Here is an 18875-nt window from a genome sequence, read left to right on the forward strand (position 1 = left end):
ATTGTTTAGAGTTACAGCAATGATGATAGCAACAAGCAGACCTTCTTTTCGTCCATCTACTGATTGTAAATCCTCTGTGCACAATATATCTCCTCATCGCTTGCCCAGGCATGGGTGCCCCAAACGCACCCATGGCTTATTGATTCCTTGCAGCTTGCCATATGTTTCTCTGATTGTTGCATGAGCCTTTGTTTTCTCCCCCAACCCAAGCATAAGCCGTTGATGGCTGAGAGGAGTCTTAACTAATGTTTAGCTAGCCCTTCTGAGCCTGGGCACGTAGTCATGGCTTAAGAAGTAACTGCCTGATTTAGCAAGCGAATTATTGGAGTGTTTCCCCATTCCCAGCATCCACAGCAGTGCACTGCGGTTCTAATCTCCCTTGAAGTCATCCCTTCTGACTGGCCTCAAGGAGGAGAGAGACTAGAGTGAGTGGGCATTTGTGTGTGTGTGAAGGAAGAAGGAAGCACCAGGGGAGAACCCTGCATGCCCCCCGCCCTGCCCCCCAGCTGTGGAAGAAGGCAGAACTGGAATGCTCTCTGGATGGCTGGTCCACACCTACCCAGAATCCCCCCAATCTAATCAGGGGCAGGAATCCTACTTCTGCTCCTCTTCTCTCATCCTTTCTCCTCCTCACTCCCACCTTCCTTTTGTAATTACTCTGATGGGATTTCAAAAACTAGAGCATCTTTTCCTGACCTCAGCAGTCTATATGATTTCATTTTGATTATGCTTTGGCTGAGCCCTTGACCTGTTGTAATTATTTTCCCAAAGTGCCTGCAGTCCCCAGTGCACACGGCTAATTATCTGCAGAGCATGCACAAAGTGATCTCTCGGCTTCTGATGGATCCAGGGCTCTGCAGCCCTAGACTGTTGGTTAAGGACCGGGAGCTCTGGCTGGACAGCTTTGAACTTTTCATTCAGAGCTTTGGCATGTGGGAGGTTCAGTAAGGGCCCCATTCCTTCCGGAGGCTGGCTGTCAATGAGCAACACCCAGTAATCAAGAGTACGCTTTTCCTGGATATTCATTCCAACCACATGGTGGCTAGCCTGCTTTCTGGGAATGAGGCCACCATGGGAAATAATTTCATTCAATTACTCATTCAATTCATTCCTTCATCTATTCAACATCTTTTGAGACCCTACTACATGGTAGACATTATGCCAGGTGCTATGTATCTGATGAATGAATAAGACATGGCCTTTGCTTTCAAGAATCTTGGTCTAGTCAAGGAAATGACAAGCACATAAGAGAGTCTTATGTGCTATGAGGGAGGCACAGATCAAATGCTGCAGGAGTTCATATGACAGGAGGGAAAAACACTTTTAAATGAGGGGACAGGGAGGTCTTCTGGGGTAAGGACATGGTTAAGCTGGACTTAGAAGATGGCTTTAATTTGGATGTTGGGAGGCAGAAAGTGGAAGAAGCCCATTGTGTGGGTGAATCTGTAGGACTTTCTCCTAAGGGCCAATCAGGGACCCCAGCTTCTTTGAGGCCAGCCGCAAAGTCTCTACAGAAGCCTTGCTAGCCCCAGTCCTCACTCCCTCCCAACCTGAGCAGTGATCCTCTGAAGACTGATGCTCAAGGTCATGTTCTTGAAGTGTCATAGGCTTACAGCTCCACCGTCTTCTTTCTGGCCCATCTCACAGATGCTGAGGAACTTCTCCACTTCCAACTCCTGCCACCTCCTTGCTTCCCATCGTACCCTCTCCAGGGTCTGGATAAATCACTCTAAGTGTCAAAGATGCTATCACCATAGACTGAAGACCCGAGAAGCACACCTGCCATGCTCCTGGACCTGCCACGCCCCGATACTTTCTCACCTTTGTTCCTTTGCTTAAGCTGATCTTCCCTCCTTCTCACTCCTCCCAGGGCTGACTCCTTATGTCCATCTAGACTCAGCTCCAGTGCTGCCTCTCCCTTGGGACCCCTTTCCCCCAGCCCAGGCTGTGTTATGTGTCTCTCTTGGAGTTCCCATAAATGCCACCATTGCCCAGAACTGTTTGTTTTTGAACCTATGTACTCTTGCTTCTTTGAGGTCAGGAACTCTGTGTTTTTCATCCCCAGTGCATACATAGTAAGTGCTTAATTGGTGTTTGTTGGATCAAGAAATGCAGGCAGGGTGCTCTATCAAGCAGATGCCTCTGCAATAAATGTGGATTGAAGAAAAGGACTTTGCACATTTTTCTTAAAACTGTCATGATATTTATATTATGTCACAGCTGTGGCCACGTTCTGATAAGTCTTCCTGGCTTCCTGGTAGTCTATGTGGCCTATAGACCTGGCTGCTGGGAGACCTTCTGGGTGAGACTCTTACCCAGATGCATGTTTTAGATAATCTTCAGGAGATCACTTTTCTCAAAGTGGAGTTCTCAGACTCCATTAGCATCACCTGGGGACTGGTTGAAATATAGATTCTCAGACCTCCCTTGAGTGTAACTGGATCAGAAACTCTGAGGGTGGGGCTCAGCCACCTGTGTTTTAACAAGTTGTCATGCTGAAGTCTGAAAACCTCTGGCCTAGCTTAGCGCTCCTTAAACTGTACTCTGTGTAAAAATCACTTGGGGGAACTTAGAATGAAGGTCCCTAGACCCAATCGCAGAAGCTGTGATTCTGAAAGTCAGGGAAGCCCAGGAATGTGTACCCTGGGAGATTTAGGATCCATCTCCAGATCATATTTCAGTTCATCCACATGGCAGGAGATGATGCTGAGGTCCCCGCCACAGCAACTGGCCTCTGGTTCTGGTCGGCAGGGAGCTGTTGATACAGTGAGTGGCAGAAGGTGGGCCTGGGGAGCAGTTGACGGGGAGAGGCCCTCAGGGGGAAACCGTGATGACTGTGACCGCCCTGTGGGACAGGACCCAGAAAGGAAAGTGGCTCTGTGCCTGAAGTGGAGTAGTCTTTCCCCAAAATAGCCTAGAGTGGTACTGGGGGAGGGCGTAGCTCTTCTGCCCCTTTAAACACCCTTGTAATTTGCATTTAAAAATAGAAAGAAGCTCATGAATAATTTGTGAGTCATGAGCAAGCCCCTTCAAAATACAGTCATGAATAAAATATCCTGCTTTCCCTCCTCTAATGGCATCGGCCTTTGATGTTTTATTGATGGCTTGCCTGCCCTGAGTGCTGCCAGGCTCTGGGATTAATTCATACACTTGGGCCCTCGACCCTCCCAGGTTGGTGGGTTTGCCCTTTCTTGCTTGCTGGCTTGCTTACACATAAATATACCACTGTTTTAGACAGTTGGAAAGGGCTGCCTCAGATCCCTTTGGAACAAGAAGCATAATTACAGGACTTGTGGGAACCCCTGCCCGGGCTCACAGAGAGGGTGAGACCTAAATCACCGGGAGCCATTGTTTATGGCAAGGTGAGCATTTAGAGCAGGTGTAAGTGTCTCCCATTTTATTGCTTCCTAGGAAGCCAGGCATGGAAAGCAGACATTAAGGAATTGTAAATAATAATCCCCCAAAGCCTGAAGGAAGAGGTGCCCTGGAGGCATGTGCCCCATCTAAACAGACGCTCTGTTTTTCCTGGAGGGGTAGGGTGGGGTGTGTGTGTGTGTGTGTGTGTGTGTGAGAGAGAGAGAGAAACAAAGGGGGAAGCTCCAGTGAAGGAGCTGGAGGTGGGGCTTGGCTTTATATCCTACCTGGGGAGTCTGGACACCTGCCAAGGACCCTATCTCCAGGCAAGTCCAAAGGACTGCCTGGGTTATGTTGCTATCTACACAGGCATAGGAAAAAGTAGGGGAGGGTCGAGGAGGGCCTTTTAAAAGTAAAACTAAACAAACCAACCTTATTAGGAGAAAAGCACTTCATGGGTGAAGAGGATGCTGGTAGTGAAGTTCCAGACACTGGATGTTCTGATGAAGAGGAGACCCCAGCTTTCCCAAGGATGACCTGGATGGTCTGGGAATTCACCCTGGGACAACAGAGAGTAGAGGTGCTTTGGATCTGTCCTGGGATGGACTGATTGGAGGTGGGACAGTTTTGGGGTGGGAATGTGGGGACCCTACCAATGTCTTTGATTTAGGTCTTGGGCCATGTCCCAAGTTTGCTGAGATAGCCCACTGGAAGAGTAGAGAGAGTTGTAACAGGTGAGGGCAGAGCCCTTCAGAGCCTCAGCCCTGTCTGAGTGGACAGCTGCGGTCATCCAACCATGGATCCAAGTCTGGTGGTGATGAGAAGAGCCAAGGGACACTGGGGACATTGCAGAAGCAGCTGAAGGCATTCAGGCTGGGGAGTGGGAGCGCCTTGACAGCCGGAGACTATGGTGGTCGATGAGGAGACACTGTGAGCTCCCTTGGATCTGACTGCTCTCCCCGACCCCTTCTCCCCATCCTGTGACTGGGCTGGAGTCCCCGGGCTAGTCTCCTGTGAAGAGTAGGACACTGGTCCCATCAAGATGCAGAAAGAGGGACGCCTGGGTGGCTCAGTCAGTTAAGCATCTGACTTCTGATTTCAGCTCAGGTCATGATCTTAGGGTCATGGGATCGAGCCCTGCATTGGGCTCCACTGGGCATGGAGCCTGCTTGTGATTCTCTGTCTCCCTCTGCCCTCCCCCCACCCTGTGTGCGCATGTGTGTTCTCACAACAGCCATGAGGGAGCACAAGCCCTGGTGAAAAGAAGAGACCAGAGCAGACAAGGTTCACGACACCTGCTCCCCCTCCAGTGAGTTAAGGCAGTGAGGTGGTCTGGATAAAGTGGGATCTGTCCTGCTGGTGGTGGTGGTGACACTAGTCCTAGAAATTTGCCTGCTATCTGCCAGAAAACTGTCACAAAAACATAAAAAAATCCCTGAGGATTCTAATATAAACGACACCCTTAGAGCTGTGTAGTGTACAGCATACAGCAGCCCTAGGGGAGGTGGGGAGGGGGCTCCTTCACCACTACCCCAGGCTGCCCTTCCAGGGGCCAGTGTATTGTAATAGGATCAAAGCCTCATGCAAAAGGAAGTCAAGGCTTTGCCCATTGCAGGTAGGGAATAGGCATTTTTTAGGGGGGTGTCTCAGTCTGCTTGGGTTGCTCTAACAAATTACCATAGGCTGGGTGGCTTATAAACCACAGTATTCTTTTCTCATAGGAGGCTGGAAAGTCCAAGATCAGGGTGCTGGTAGATTTGGAGTCTGATAAGGGCTGATTCCTGCCATCAGGAACAGCCATCTTGCCATGTCCCTCAGAGTGGAAGGGTCCAAGGAGCTCTGTGGGGCCTCTTTCATAAGAGGACACATTCCACTCATGAGGCTCCACCCTTGTGATCCTTGTGACCTAATTACCTCCCAAAGGCCCTACTTCTTCTTTTTTTAATGATTTATTTATTTGAGTGAGAGAGAGAGAGAGAGACCATGAGTGGGAGGGGCAGAAGGAGAAGGAGAGAGAATCTCAAGCAGACTTTGTGTTGAGCATAGAGCCGGACCCGGGGCTTGATCTCATCACCCTGAGACCATGACCTGAGCCAAAACCAAGCTATGAGTGGCCCCTCTGGCACCCTCCTGGTACCAGGGCTTGTGCCTGAGCCTCTCCTTGCAGCCACTAGACAGCTGTTTAACTGCCTTGGAGCCCTCTCCAAATGGAAATGATAAAGTTTTTTTGCAGAAGAGAGAGAGAGAGAGAGAGAGAGAGACTTGAGCACCAAGGAGCTTATTGGAGGTGAGAATCGCTGGTTGCTGTCTTGTCCACACAGTCTGGGAGACAACCAGAACTATTTCCAGGTCAGAGGCAGGAGGAGATCGTCCATTTCCTCATCATGCCTCTCAGCCAGCATTCAACGGAGCACCTATGCTCCAGAGCCTTCTTGGCCATTCTTTGGGATGTGTATAGCAGGCAAGCAGTGGCCTAGCCCACCCCTGCTGTCAGGTGGCTGGGAGCGCAGCATCGAGTTCCCACTTACCACGTGCTCTGGGGTACCATGTCCTCAGTGCCGGTGAGCCCCAACTTCATCATGTAAAGCGTCATGCCATGACTTGGCAGTGTTGTTGTGAAAGTGGAATGAGGGGTGTCTCAGTGCTCAGCACTTGATAAGTCTGATAAGTATATTTTTCAATGCTTCTTGAAAAGGAAATACATAGCAACGGGTGACTATCAGTGCAAAATGTGGGAAGGTCTATATATATTAAATATGATGAGGAAAAAACTTTTTGAAGAGATATGCACACAAATCAAATATGGTTAAAGGATATTATGCAAAAATATATTCCCTTCTTCGCTTCTTCTTGGTTCCTTCTCTGCTTCTTCTTGGTTCCTTCTCCCATGAGATGATCATGGGGTTTTTTGGTTCCTTTTTGGTTTTGTTTTTTTAAGATTTTATTTATTATTTGAGAGACTAAACGAGCAAGTATGAGCAGGAGGAGGGGCAGAGGAAGAGGGAGAAGCAGGGGAGCCCAACGCGGGACTTGATCCCAGGACCCTAGGATCATGACCTGAGCTGAAGGCAGATACTTAACCGACCGAGCCACATAGGCGCCCTAGAGATGATCAAGTTTCGCTCTCTGTTGAGACGGCTGTGTTTTGGATTCCCCTTACTTCCCTCTTAGGCTTAACTCATCTCGACCTCCAAGATTTTCTATGCAGCTTCGCTTGTCTGGGAGCCGGTTTTGCAGAAAACATGATTTGAAATGTCTTAACACACGAATAAGTGTTCTCCACATTTGTTCTACAAAGGATTTGTTTCCTCAAACCCCGGTGCCCCAGACAAATACATCTGCCTCGCTGGCACCGTGACCGGCCGCTGGTGTGTTTGTGCACGGTGGCCGTGAGGCCGGACCCGGAGGGAGAGGTGTGAACGGCAAGCGCCTTGTGGGAGTGGGCTGGCGGGGAGCTGTGGCTGCACCTGCACCCTAGCCACCGCCCCTTCTCTCTGCATCGTGACCTGCACTGGTAATCAATGGGCTCCAGCGAAGCAGCCTGTGGTGATGGGGGTAAACTCATGGTGATTCATGAGTAAACCCTGAGCTCTTGAAGCAGCAAATGCCATGGCTAAAGTCTCACTTTGGCAAAGATAGGCACGCAAAGTCAGTGACAATTACCTCTTTCCCTCTGGGCCCCTAAAAATGGCATTGATGTAGAGTCCTGCTTGGGTTAGGCACTTGGCACCAGTCATGGGACCCCCCGCGGTCCCCACATGCCCGATCTTGTCCCCACCAGGGAAGGGCCAAGCCATGTGACTCCCTCTGGGGCCACATGAGGACTGGGAGCTGGGCTGTGTTCAGGTGACTCCAGCTCTGGGGAGACTCAGCCCCCACCCCAGGGATCTCCAGGCCCCCACCAATGGGGAGTGGGACTGACTGGTTCCCCTCATGCAGGCCCGTATGCCAGCTCACAGATGCAATAGGAGAGTTTCTCTGCACAGGAACTGTATTTGCTCCAGTGTAGATGCTCCCTCCATGAGGCTGCAGTAACTGCCCTCAGAGCCCTCGGTTCTAAGGAAAGCAAGGATCCTAGAATCTCATATTCATCCACCCAGGGACCATCTCTTCTGAGGTCCTGGGATTTTGGTATTGCTCCTGACCTCAAGAAACTCACAGTAAGCCAACCGCAGAGCACCCAACGTGAGTGTAGGGGTGCGTGCCAGTAGCTAGGATGACTGAGCAGGTGCAGCAGAAGGGGCAGGGGAGGATGGGCATTCGCACAGGGGCAGTTGGTGTAGAGCTGCCAAGGAAATAGCATGACCTGTTCACAGCCCTGGTTAGAAGTCCATGGTCTTTCCACGACCCCATGTGTCCTATACCTGCTTCTCCTTATTTCCTTCCTTCTTTTTCCCAGTACGAACTCACCTCCGTCAAAGACCTGCGAACTACTGAAGAATTTCCATGGGGAAATTGGTTACCCAGATAGGACATGCTCACCTCTGATGAAGACCAGTGGGTAGGGCCAGTTCAGACTCCGTAGGGCGCTCAGATGAGCTCCTGGCAAGCTGGATGTGAAAGACAAGGCTCATTCCACTCTAACCCCACTGGGCTTCTGTAGTTCCTCAATCATGTCCACACCCGGCTCCAGCCTCAGGGCCTTTTCACTGCTGGTTTCCTCTTCCTAATAAGCAACTTTTCTAGGTTTCCCCCTGACACCAATTTCTTTCAAGCCTATGTTTATTTTTTTTCAAGCCTATATTTAAATGCTACCTTCTCCGTGGACCTTCCCTGACCATCCTTTTTTAAACCCATCAATCTTTATTTTCCTTTCCTGCCATAGTCTCCTCCAGAGCGTTTGTCACGAACGTAGCCTCTGTTTTGCCTGCTGATTTTATCATCTATCACTCCCCAGCCACCAATAGCATGTAAGCTCCGGAAGACAGAGTTTTGCCTGCCTGGTTCACTACTGGGTCTCCCACACCCTAAACGGTGCCTGGCACAGAGGAGGTGTGCCCGACATGTTTGTTGAATAAGTAGCGAAGAAATGGGTATTTCTGCGGACCAAGTAATTGGACCGAAGGGAGGTTCCTCTTGCACCTCCGCTGGGGGGTGTTGCATGGTGGTTGCAGACCACAGGTGAAATCGCTGGGAAACTCCTCTCCTTGGTTTCCAAGCCCCTGATCCCTTGACTCCAGCCTCTGTCTTCTTTCAGAGAGGATCCAGCAGGGAGAGCTGTCCCTAGAGGGGAAGGAGGCAGTAAGGACTTGGGGTCCCTGGTCAGCTTTGTTGCTGTTTCTCCCACAGCTTTGGTGTTAGCCTCCCTGCCCCTGGGACCCCAAGCTGTGTGGTTACTGAGCGACTCAGCACCCCAGAGCCTCCCCATTCCCAAGCTCTATTTCCTACTAAGGGGCACTGATCGTGGGTGTGGGATTTGGGGCATTTGTCTTTATAGATATCAGTTTAATACCTTGGAATTCAGAAGAAATAGCTCAAGTCAACTCAGAAATGCCTGGGGACAAACTTGCCAGCCTGCTGTGTTCACTGCTGCCGTATGGTCCTCTCTATATGGGGTAGGAGAGGGGTGTTAGGAAGGGAAGAACTGGGATCCCTGGGTGGCTCAGCGGTTTGGCGCCTGCCTTTGGCCCGGGGCGCGATCCTGGAGACCCGGGATCGAATCCCACGTCGGGCTCCCGGTGCATGGAGCCTGCTTCTCCCTCTGCCTATGTCTCTGCTTCTCTCTCTCTCACTGTGTGCCTATCATAAATAAATAAAATTAAAAAAAAAAAGGAAGGGAAGAACTGGTTCCCCACCAAAGACCATTTTTCACTCTCTCAGAATCTTAGCAAAAGGTCCCTGCAGCTCCGGTTGGAGCCCATTTCTCTCTGTCTTTCCTCAGTGATAGGAACATAATTGGTTCCCATCATCCTCAATGTAGATAATCTCTCTAGAGTGAACAATTGCTCCGCCTCAGAAGATGCTGCTGGGTGGAGACACAGACAAGTTCCAGAACTATGCGGATAGATTCTATTTAAACTATTTTGTGTCTTTGTCGGGCTATGGGCATCATGATTCTAGCATCTCCCACATGCTTCCTGCTTATTCTGGGATTGGTTCCACCTTCTGTCGTGGTTCGTTCACTACCCTTCCCAACAGAAATGAGACTTGCTCAAGTCCTTCATCGTGACCCTGGGCTTATCAAGTGTCTTTGTGTTTTGGGTGGTTTTGTCCAGCTTCCCTTGGCATCTTGATGGTGAGGAGCCGCAGAAGCAGGGAAAGGACACTTCTGTGCCTCCTCCAAGTTGGGAGGACAGGTGAAGAGGCTACTTACCATCTTCCCTTGTTGTTCTAAAGTCTCTCACCCTAACGGTGGGAAGGGAAGGGCAGGCAACATCTGGCGACTCTACGAACCATTTCAGAAGAGAATGTGCCTCTTGTTTTCCCCATTTGGACGGCTGTAAGAACACCATACATTGGATTGCTTAACCAACAAGGGTCTATTTCTCAGTCTGGAGGCTGGGAGTTCAAGATCAGTGTGGTGGCATGGTGAGGTTCTAGTGAGGGAGTCCTTCCTGGTTTCTTCCCATGGAGGAGAAAGAGAGAGAGAGAGACAGAGACAGAGACAGAGAGAGAGCCCGTGCAAGAGAGTACATGCAAAGGAGTGAGCTGGGGTCTTTTCATCCCTTTATAAGGGCATCTTGCTGTCAAGGAGGCTCCTTCCCCATGACCTCATCCAAACCTGATCACCTCCCCAAGACTAAAATACCCCCAAACCTCATTACCTCCCAGTCTCCAAATACCATCAACTTTGGGGATTAACCCTTCAACCTACACATGTTGGAGGACCCACCCAGTGCATGGCAGCTTCCTACCCTTAGTTTTTATCTTCTAAGCTTTCCCAGAAGCTGAATTCAATCTTCTTTCCTTAGACTGATGGACTCAGTACCAGCTACCTTTCAGGCCGGTGTGACACTTTCTCTCTGCTCCGTGGTGGGCATTCTCCAACGGCCGGTGCAACAGAGGGACACCAGAGGCCTGAACGGGACAATAAATCCAACTGGTTGTTCATGGCCACACCCACAGCCCTGGGATCCGTCACACGAATGTCCTTTTCTCCACACACAGTGCTCAGAAGCCCCTGACACAGACCACGTCCCAGGGCTTCTTTAACTCATGTAGTGTGGTCATCTGTGTGCTTTCTAGAATACCTTCAAGTGGGCTTGCTTTGAATCCAATTGGAATCAGATAATTAGTTTACAGACAGAAAATATATACTGTTTTAATTTTTCCAACTTGAGTAAGGATTGCTTTGGGAGTTGTGTGCAGAATGCTATAAAAATAACTCCTTTTAATTATATTTATTTACTTAATGAATCACACAGATAGTAGCTAAGTGGAGTGTTGAGGCAGCCTGCAGAGTTGCCCAAAAGCGTCATTGGTACCATGCCTCCTGATTTATAATGTAATTTCACATCCAGTCACATCTTCTGTTTGCAGGGAACTTTTTGAGGTTTCATACACCTAGTAAAAGGCAATGCTGGGTCTCAGTTTTGGATCTTCTGGCTTCATGTCTTGTGCTCTTTACAAGTGCATCAGGAAAATTATACAATGGAGTCACGAGGGCGTCCTTAGAGTCCTCACCGTGACACTTAGCAGCCATGTGGCTCTTGGGGGTCACTTCACCTTTCTCAGCAGCAGTAAATGAAGGCTTCATGCATTGCTTAAGATAGGAGACAATCAACCTGAGACTGCCTTGGAATGTGTGAAGTGTAGATCTCAAGCCTTCCATGGCCCAGGACGCCTCCTGATGCAGAGGTTAAATGGGAGAGGCCATAATTACTATTGTTATTAGTAAATGCAATCGACAGCTGCTTCTTCATATATGGTCCAGACAGAAAAGCACCTGGAAGCTGATCTTCCTGAACTCTTTCCCCCTCCTGTTGACCCTCTTGCCACATAACATATCATTTCCTTATTCATTATGTCCGTTGTCTATTCTCCCTCCACTACAATGGCAGTTCCAGGAGGGATGGGTGTTTGTGTGGTCCTGAGAAATGCTTGGCATCTAGAATAGTGTCTGGTACATGAAATAATACATCTCCTGCTCTGCAGATCTCTCCAGTGGTCTCCTTACTTGTGCACATGGGGGCTTCAGGGAGGGGGCATAGCAGAGGAACCAGGGCCTTTCTGTAAGACAGGGAATGAGAGCAAATTCCTCTCCCCAAGGATGCCCGTGGGGCACTCCGGCGGACCCCACCTGGGCTTAGAGCAGGAAGCATGATAAGGTCACTGACCTGGAGAGGACAGGGTTGTAGGTTGTTAAACTGAGTGTAACATAGAGGTTTAGAAATTTGTTGAAGGTGGTTTCAGCACAACATGGGATGGATTTTAGAAAGGCCTCCAGTCCCAGCACCCTTGGCATCGCTGTTCATTGAGAACAGTGACTGAGCAAAGTATGGTGTCCAAGGCTGTACCAAGGTAACAGCTTGTGTCCTGGGCATCCTAGCAGCAGGGAATTGGCATTCTCTGCAAGAATGGATTAATATGACCCTGTTCTTTCTGTCTGGTGTTTCAGCTCTCTTTGGGATGGGTTCAGGACACAGGGTTCCTGACGAATTGGGGGTGGGTGGGCTGTGGGACCTCAAAAGGGACTATCATACTCTCTGCTAACAGGGACTTCTTAGGAAAGTTCATGTAATTAATTTGAAAAATAAAAGAAATGTGACCATATTTGTACCCATTAGTTGATAAGGCAGGTTGTTCCATTTTTTCATGTAGGTAACAATAAATATGTAGTTTCAATTTGAATATTCTGTATTTGTTCCCCCACATTTCTTCTTTAAGAGAGTGTGTGTGTGTATATATATATATATATATATTTTTTTTTAAATCACATACATCATTGTTTCCTTTTCCAAACCATCACAGAGTTTAACATAGAATTTTATGGTTCCTTTTAGTGAGAAAGAAATGCCACTTATTTTCAAGTTTGCTTTAACTGTCACTATGTTCCCAACCCTCATTCATCCATTTGAGCTTTTTACATGTACACACACATGTTCAGCCATCACCAGCACGTTGTTTATTTCTTAAATTAATTAGGAAAAAAGTGCCAATTGCCACAAAGGTGTGTGCCTCAGTTGATGCTTTTTAATGGATAAGCTAGAGGAATCCCTTTTCTGAAATGTGCCTGTAAGGCTGCTGCCCATAGAATTACGAACGTGCTGTTCAGCTCACTTGGTAAGGGGGGGGTGTCCTTGTTATAAATCCGTCTGTTGACAAATGAACCCCCCTTGCCCCATGAGTTGCATGATAGACAAATATTTTTTTTCCAGTAGTGGAAACCACTCTAAGTATCTGAGTCTCCTTGATTTTCCTCTTTTGAACGGTCTGTGTGTGTGTGTGTGTGTGTGTGTGTGTCCGTGTCCGAGAAAGAAAGAGAGAATGAGTATGCATTTTTAACTCCAGCCTTCTTAAAACTGCTGACCTCTCAGAAGAGTGGCAGGAGAGCTTGTGGCAAATAGCCGTGATGGCTCTGAATAAAAGGTCCAGGAGAGAGAACAGCTGTGGCCGGCTGACACCCTGCGCTTGCCAGCCAGGTGCTCCTTCAGGCTGGAAAGCGGGGCGAGGAGGAGGCGGGAGAGGCAGAGGGGCTGGGGGCAGAGCAGGGCTGGACAGTGTGTCCCTCACTTCCCACCCGCAGAGTGTTCAGAATCCCCGTGCACATCAAGATCTCCATCCCAACTATGCTGCCCACCATTGCTAAGAACTGACCATTAAAATATGTGGGACGCCTGGGTGGCTCAGTGGTTGAACATCTGCCTTCTGCCCAGGGCATGATCCTCGCAGGGAGCCTGCTTCTCCCTCTGCCTGTGTGTCTGCCCCTCTCTCTGTGTCTGTCATGAATGAATGGATAAAACCTTAAAAAAGAAAATCCTTTTTGAGAAAAAAAAAATGCACCTTGAAGGAGAGCAGGCAATACCCCAGAAGCCTTAACTACCTTCGAGTATGCAGACTCTTCACATGATCTTGTTTTAGTAGAATCCTAAGTGGCAGGTGTTGAGCTACAGGGATATCATTTAGCGGAAGCAAAGCAGAAACTGGCCAAAGGGTGCTCTGGAGAGGAGGAGTGATGGGGAGTGGGTGAAGGGTAAGGTTTGCCCTCTGTGTTTCTAGAATGTTCTCCTTTCCCCAGTTTTGCAGCGCTAAGTTGGCCTTGTCCTTAGTGGGCAGGATCCTTGCATGTGCCCTCTGTACGTCCCCGAGATGCTTGCTCTGGAGCCTCCCCCAGGCTTTTTAGGAAACCAGCCACTGCATCTTTAATGACGGAATTAAAGAGAAAAGATACTTTGTTGTTGTTGAATACATACTGTATTTAACTTTTTTTAATCCCAGAGAAGTGAAATGCAACATCTGTTTGAGTTTATGTAACATCCAAAGACTGACGACTCAGAATTTCCTAATTAAAGTCATTTTTAAGGCACTCTGCAGAGCCAGCTTTCGTCTCTTCCTCCAGTGGCTTTTTTTTTTTTTCCAAACTGCAGCAGAATACCTGGTTTCTCTTTCTTCCAAGCGATACACACATGCTCATGCTTTTAACCTGCTCTTTGTCCAGACAACACCGAAAAACAGCACAATTCCAAATGGGAAACAGTGAAAGAAGGAAATACATTTGTCAGAGTTGGGGGTGGGTACAGAGAGGATGCTTTTGAGTAAATTAACTGATGGGGTGGTAGCAGAAAAGAGAAGGAGCAGAAGGTAAATGGACCAGGGTGGGGTGGGCCAGATGGCTGGCGGCCAGTGAAAAATAGGCTACATTTCCCAGTGAGGTTTAAATTAATTTAGCTGTTCCTTCTTTTTCTTTTTCATCTTCTTCTCTCTCTCTCTCTTTTTTTTTTCATTTGTAAAGTTTGGGCCAATATAAGGGAGGTGTCTCAAAATCCTGGAAAGTATATGTAGGTAAGTGTGCTTGCTTGTGCTCATGTATTTAGGAAGGCTTGATCTTAGAGATAGGTATGGTTTGGGGAGGCCCTAAGAAGCTCCCCTGATAAAAAATAATCTCCCTTACTGGCCCAAGGCTGTGCCTGAGATACCCACCATTAGAGCCACTCCTTCAGATTAAGGCATTATCTGTAGCCCCAATTAAAACATAAATGTCACCTGGGAGGGGTAACACTCAACTCTTTAGCACCCACTGACTGAACCGTCTGTCACCTATCAGAGAGTAGGACCCTGAGAGATGGGACATGGGGCAGAGACATTCTAACTAATGGGGAAAGAAGGCTTGGTGGCATGGGATGTGGGAGGGGACAGGCTGGCAGCAGAGGGTGTGTGTGAACTAGTACTTGCCCCAGGAAATTACTCAGATGAGGGAAGTCAAATACTAAAAAAACCTCTTGTGTGTTTGACAGTTTGTGTATATTATAACCTTCTTGTGTGTATATCTAATATGGAATTCACCGGGCCCCATTATAAACATGGTACATCTCTACGGATCTCGGTGGTTTGTATGCAGCATATGGACACCACACACATACACACATTCACACACGTGTTTGCTCACACTCAGCCCTGGAGGTCTCGTAAGTGTAAAGGGGGAGATGTCTCTTCTCAGCCATTTGGGATTTGGATGCTGTGCAATTGTTGGGAAAAGAACTGGCTTGGGGCAATGAGACTCCTTCTGTTCCCAGTCGACCCCCATTCAATTCAGGTGGCTCTGCAGAAATAGTCAAGGCTTGGGTTATCAAGACTCAGCCTGGGCCTTCCCATCAGGATTGGGATTTGGAGACATAAATGTCACCAAGTGCCCTTTAAACCTTTGGAGTTGGGGAGTCTAGGGCAGGTGCAGAGAGCATCTGGGCAGGGAGTAGGTTTCTGTTCCTAGAAAAGCTGGACACCATTTGAGAGCCTCTGGGCGGGGTGCAGACATCAGCCTCAGGGTGCAAATGGTGGGACCTGCCAACTCTCCAGGGATCTTCTCAGGTTGGTTGACCTGATGGGTAAGGTTCAGTGAGGAGGAGGAGCTGGAGAAATGGGAAGAGAGTTCTCATTCCCCAGTGGCTTCTCCCATTCTTGCAGAAAGCTCAGGAAGTAGAGAGGATAAAGGATGTGGGTGGGTGGATGGGTGGGCAGGACGAAGGGAAAAACCACTAGAAGTGCTTCTCAACCCTAGTCTCACATTAGGATCATCCAGGGTACTTTTCAAAACACCAGTGCCCAGGTTTTATCCCCAGATTCTGCTGTAATGAGCTAAGGGGGACAGGTACTGGGTCTGGATGGTTTTTAAGCTCCTCGGGTGTCTAATGTGCATGTAGCCTTCAGAAGGCGGCACCAGAGCAGAAGGAGAAGTCTGGTTCTGCGGTGGCCAGGCTATAGCTGACTGCCCCCCGCGCCCCCCTCCCCGCCCCTGCCCCACCAGCACACGGAGCAGGAGGGGAGGTAGAGGGGGTGCTGCTGGGAGGGGGAAGGGAGGGCCGGATGCTGGAAGCTTCCATTTGGACAGTTGAACCTCTGCTGATTTGTGTGGCTTTATCCCCTCACTGTAGCTGGTGGTTTCTAATCCCATTTCTGGCTGAAAATCTGGTTGGGGTGGAAGTATTTGGGCACAGAGAGAATTTCCACCCTCTATTTTCTGTGGCTTCAGAGAGGAGTAACTAACTCACTGTGCTCTTTGGGGCCAAGAAGACAAATTCTGGGGCTGGGTGCCTCAAAGGTGGGAGTGGGTTTTCTGCTGTATAATAAATACATATTTCATAAATGAATCAACTGGTGAGCAAGCCAATCAATAAACCAAAATAAAACATTACACACCATTTTTGCCCTCTTAGGGTGGCTTTCCCCTCACCCCACTGATCCTGCTGACATACACTTTGCCTTTGGTCACCTGAAGACACCTAGTGTGGTCATGCTGGAGAAGGGGGACTGCTTTGGCCCTGGCTCCAAGGATCAGAGAAATCGCGAGAAAGTATCAACACTGGCCACCCACGTGGAGAAAGGAAGTAAAGGGGAGATACGCATTCCCTCTGTTTCCCACCCAGAAGTGTAGGGAAGGGAAGGCAGAGTTTGGGAACCAAGGCTGGTCAATTTTAGGTGTCTCAAGTCCAGGCTGACCAGCTCCTTCTCCCTGGGCGGCTTCACTTAGAGGGTTGGGGATGGACTTGAGATCTGGATGGATGGGCCCAATCTTTCCACACAAAAAGCTACAGCAGGCATAGCTCCCACTTCAGCGCAGCCCACCGAGAGCCAAACAGCCAGCCCAGCCAGTCCATGGGGGGTGCTGCGTGACACATGGTGGGGCAGGAGGGGATGCACATCACAGGATGGGAGGATGTAAGGAGACAGGTATAATGGCACTCGTTTTAATGGGAAATCAGCTGTCCAGGTCTTCAGCTTCTAGAGCCACCAGCCATGGCTCGTTTCCTCCTCTTTAGTCTCTGCCATGTGGTTCTGCTTGCTGGACGTGCCTTGTCCTACTAGGTGACCTGTATGTGGACATGAAAACATGTAAACAAAATGGGCATTAAGACAGTGGCCAACACATGTCATTCCTTAGAAGCAGATGTTTATAATCTGGGCTTCATAAATAGGCTTCAAGGGGACAACGACCCTGACATTTTATGCAGAGTTACTGGGACTTGTTTACAAATGCATTTCTCTGCAATGATGGTCTATAGCATGTATGCAGGTCTTTAAAAAAACTTATCAAAAACTAACAATATTAAGGGATCCCCGATCATCAATAGGTGTAACCCACCAGCAAGGCTTAAAGGGATCTTAAGAAACAGGTGGGAATTCCAGATGCCCACTCCCCACCCCACGGCCTTGTGTCTCAGCAGCTGAAGACACAAGATGTGCAACAATCGCTGATTGATCAGAACCCTGTGGCTTACCCCACTTTCCTGTGCAAGGGCGCACACTCCAACTGCACTAGGATTCCTTGAGTGTGGGTCTATACTACTCAACGGGAAGTTGTCAGTCAGTTTTTCTTTTTAAAAACTTGCTGCCACTATTTCATTGTGGGGGTGCTGGGGATAGATATCTGTATATATGGCTTTATGTAATAGTTATGGTCCTAAAGAAGAGGGCAAACTGAATCTTTCAAATGAAAAGAATATTTTTGAATGCATGGAAGGACGGAAGGAGTGCTCCGAGGTAAAGCCCAAGCACCAGGCATCCTCCTCCTTCTTCCCTGATCATTTTTTTTTTTCATTTTGTGCCTTTGGGTTTTCAAGATACTGGCTTTGCTCATGGGAGTGCACTGCCATAATGGCAGAACAAGTTTCTATGCTAACAAACGAACACCGTTGCATTTTCAGATTTTTATGCGTGGTTTCAATTTCAGGAAGAAAACAAATCTCAAATTCTTACATAGATTGTCAAATAAGCTTGTTCCAGTTGTTTGCAGTGTGCAAACAACCTCATTATACATACAAATGGGGACTTAATAACCTAAAAGCCATTCCAGAAACGGTTCCTCCATCCACCCTATACTCTGGATTAGCTGCCATGCTCCAGGGTCAACGAATGTCTGTTCCCTGTCATGCAGTGAGTCGTCAGAGGCACTGAAGATGCCAGGCTCTGGGAGCCTGCATGTTACCTTGCATGGCACAGAATGACAGACAAGGTGGTTGATGGGGGGAGGATGGGGCACGGTGTGGGCACATGTCTGCAGAAGCCTTGGGACAAGCCCAGATCTGTCTGTTGCTCATGGACCATACTGGAGAGAAGCCTGTGTGCAAAAGTCACATCATCATGACGATTGCTTTATAGGACCATTATATTCATTATTATAATAATCACATTCTGTTAATGGTATTAAACTTACTATACAGTTAGGGGTGCCTTTGGGTTAGCATAATTTTTGCACAGGAAATCTTTGAACTGCGTGCTTGAGTTCTGTCTCTCTGTTTCCCCAAGGTAGCTCTGTCGGTGCGTTGTCACAAGCTTAGAAACGTTGAGGGGGTGATTATGGCACCGAGAACAGGCCTGCCTCCCATTTCACAGATGGAGAAGTGAAGAGACCTCTTGCACAAGAGACCTGCATAATAATGCCAATTCTAAAGCAGGCTGGGGGTGGGGGGGCTCCCGTCTCCTGATCCCTGCCACCACCCTGAGCATTTGAAAGAGGGAGCTGGCTTGGGACGTGCCTACTGCTTTCCTGAAGAGGAAAAGACAAGATCTGTCCTGCAAAAAGTCTGGAATCCAGCTGAGTTTAGAGCTGCTTATTCTCTCGCAACAAAGGCCCTACTTCCTTTCTGATGAATGTGCCCAGAGAAGGCATTTCCCTTTGTTTGATTTTGTGAGTGACTCTGAGGAGCAGGTGTTTTTTTTTTTGCTGTTTTTCAGAAGACCCATGAAATTCTTCAGGTGAGACAGCAGATGAGCCTCAGTCCCTGAGGCGTGTGTGTGTGTGTGTGTGTGTGTGTGTGTGCGTGTGTGCACTGCCCACGAACAACTAGGTGGTGTAGCTCCTCAGTCCCTGTTCATCTGATATGCATATGCAGGGCCCTTCTTTCTTTCCTAATTAATTAGAAGTAATA

General features: G+C 48.5%; 1 protein-coding gene across 2 annotated transcripts in view; it reads right to left on the reverse strand.

The window, feature by feature from the left end:
- Positions 1-13688: 13688 nt before the first annotated feature.
- FAM78B (family with sequence similarity 78 member B) overlaps positions 13689-18875 on the reverse strand; it is an 88513-nt gene continuing 83326 nt past the window's right edge. For both annotated transcript variants that reach the window (XM_041722997.1, XM_041722998.1), the window contains exon 3: positions 13689-16817. The gene's annotated coding sequence lies outside the window, so the exon portion shown is untranslated. The remainder of the gene's footprint in view (positions 16818-18875) is intronic.

Source organism: Vulpes lagopus, chromosome 11 (assembly GCF_018345385.1).
Source record: "Vulpes lagopus strain Blue_001 chromosome 11, ASM1834538v1, whole genome shotgun sequence".
In the NCBI taxonomy this organism is placed as follows: Eukaryota; Metazoa; Chordata; class Mammalia; order Carnivora; family Canidae; genus Vulpes; species Vulpes lagopus.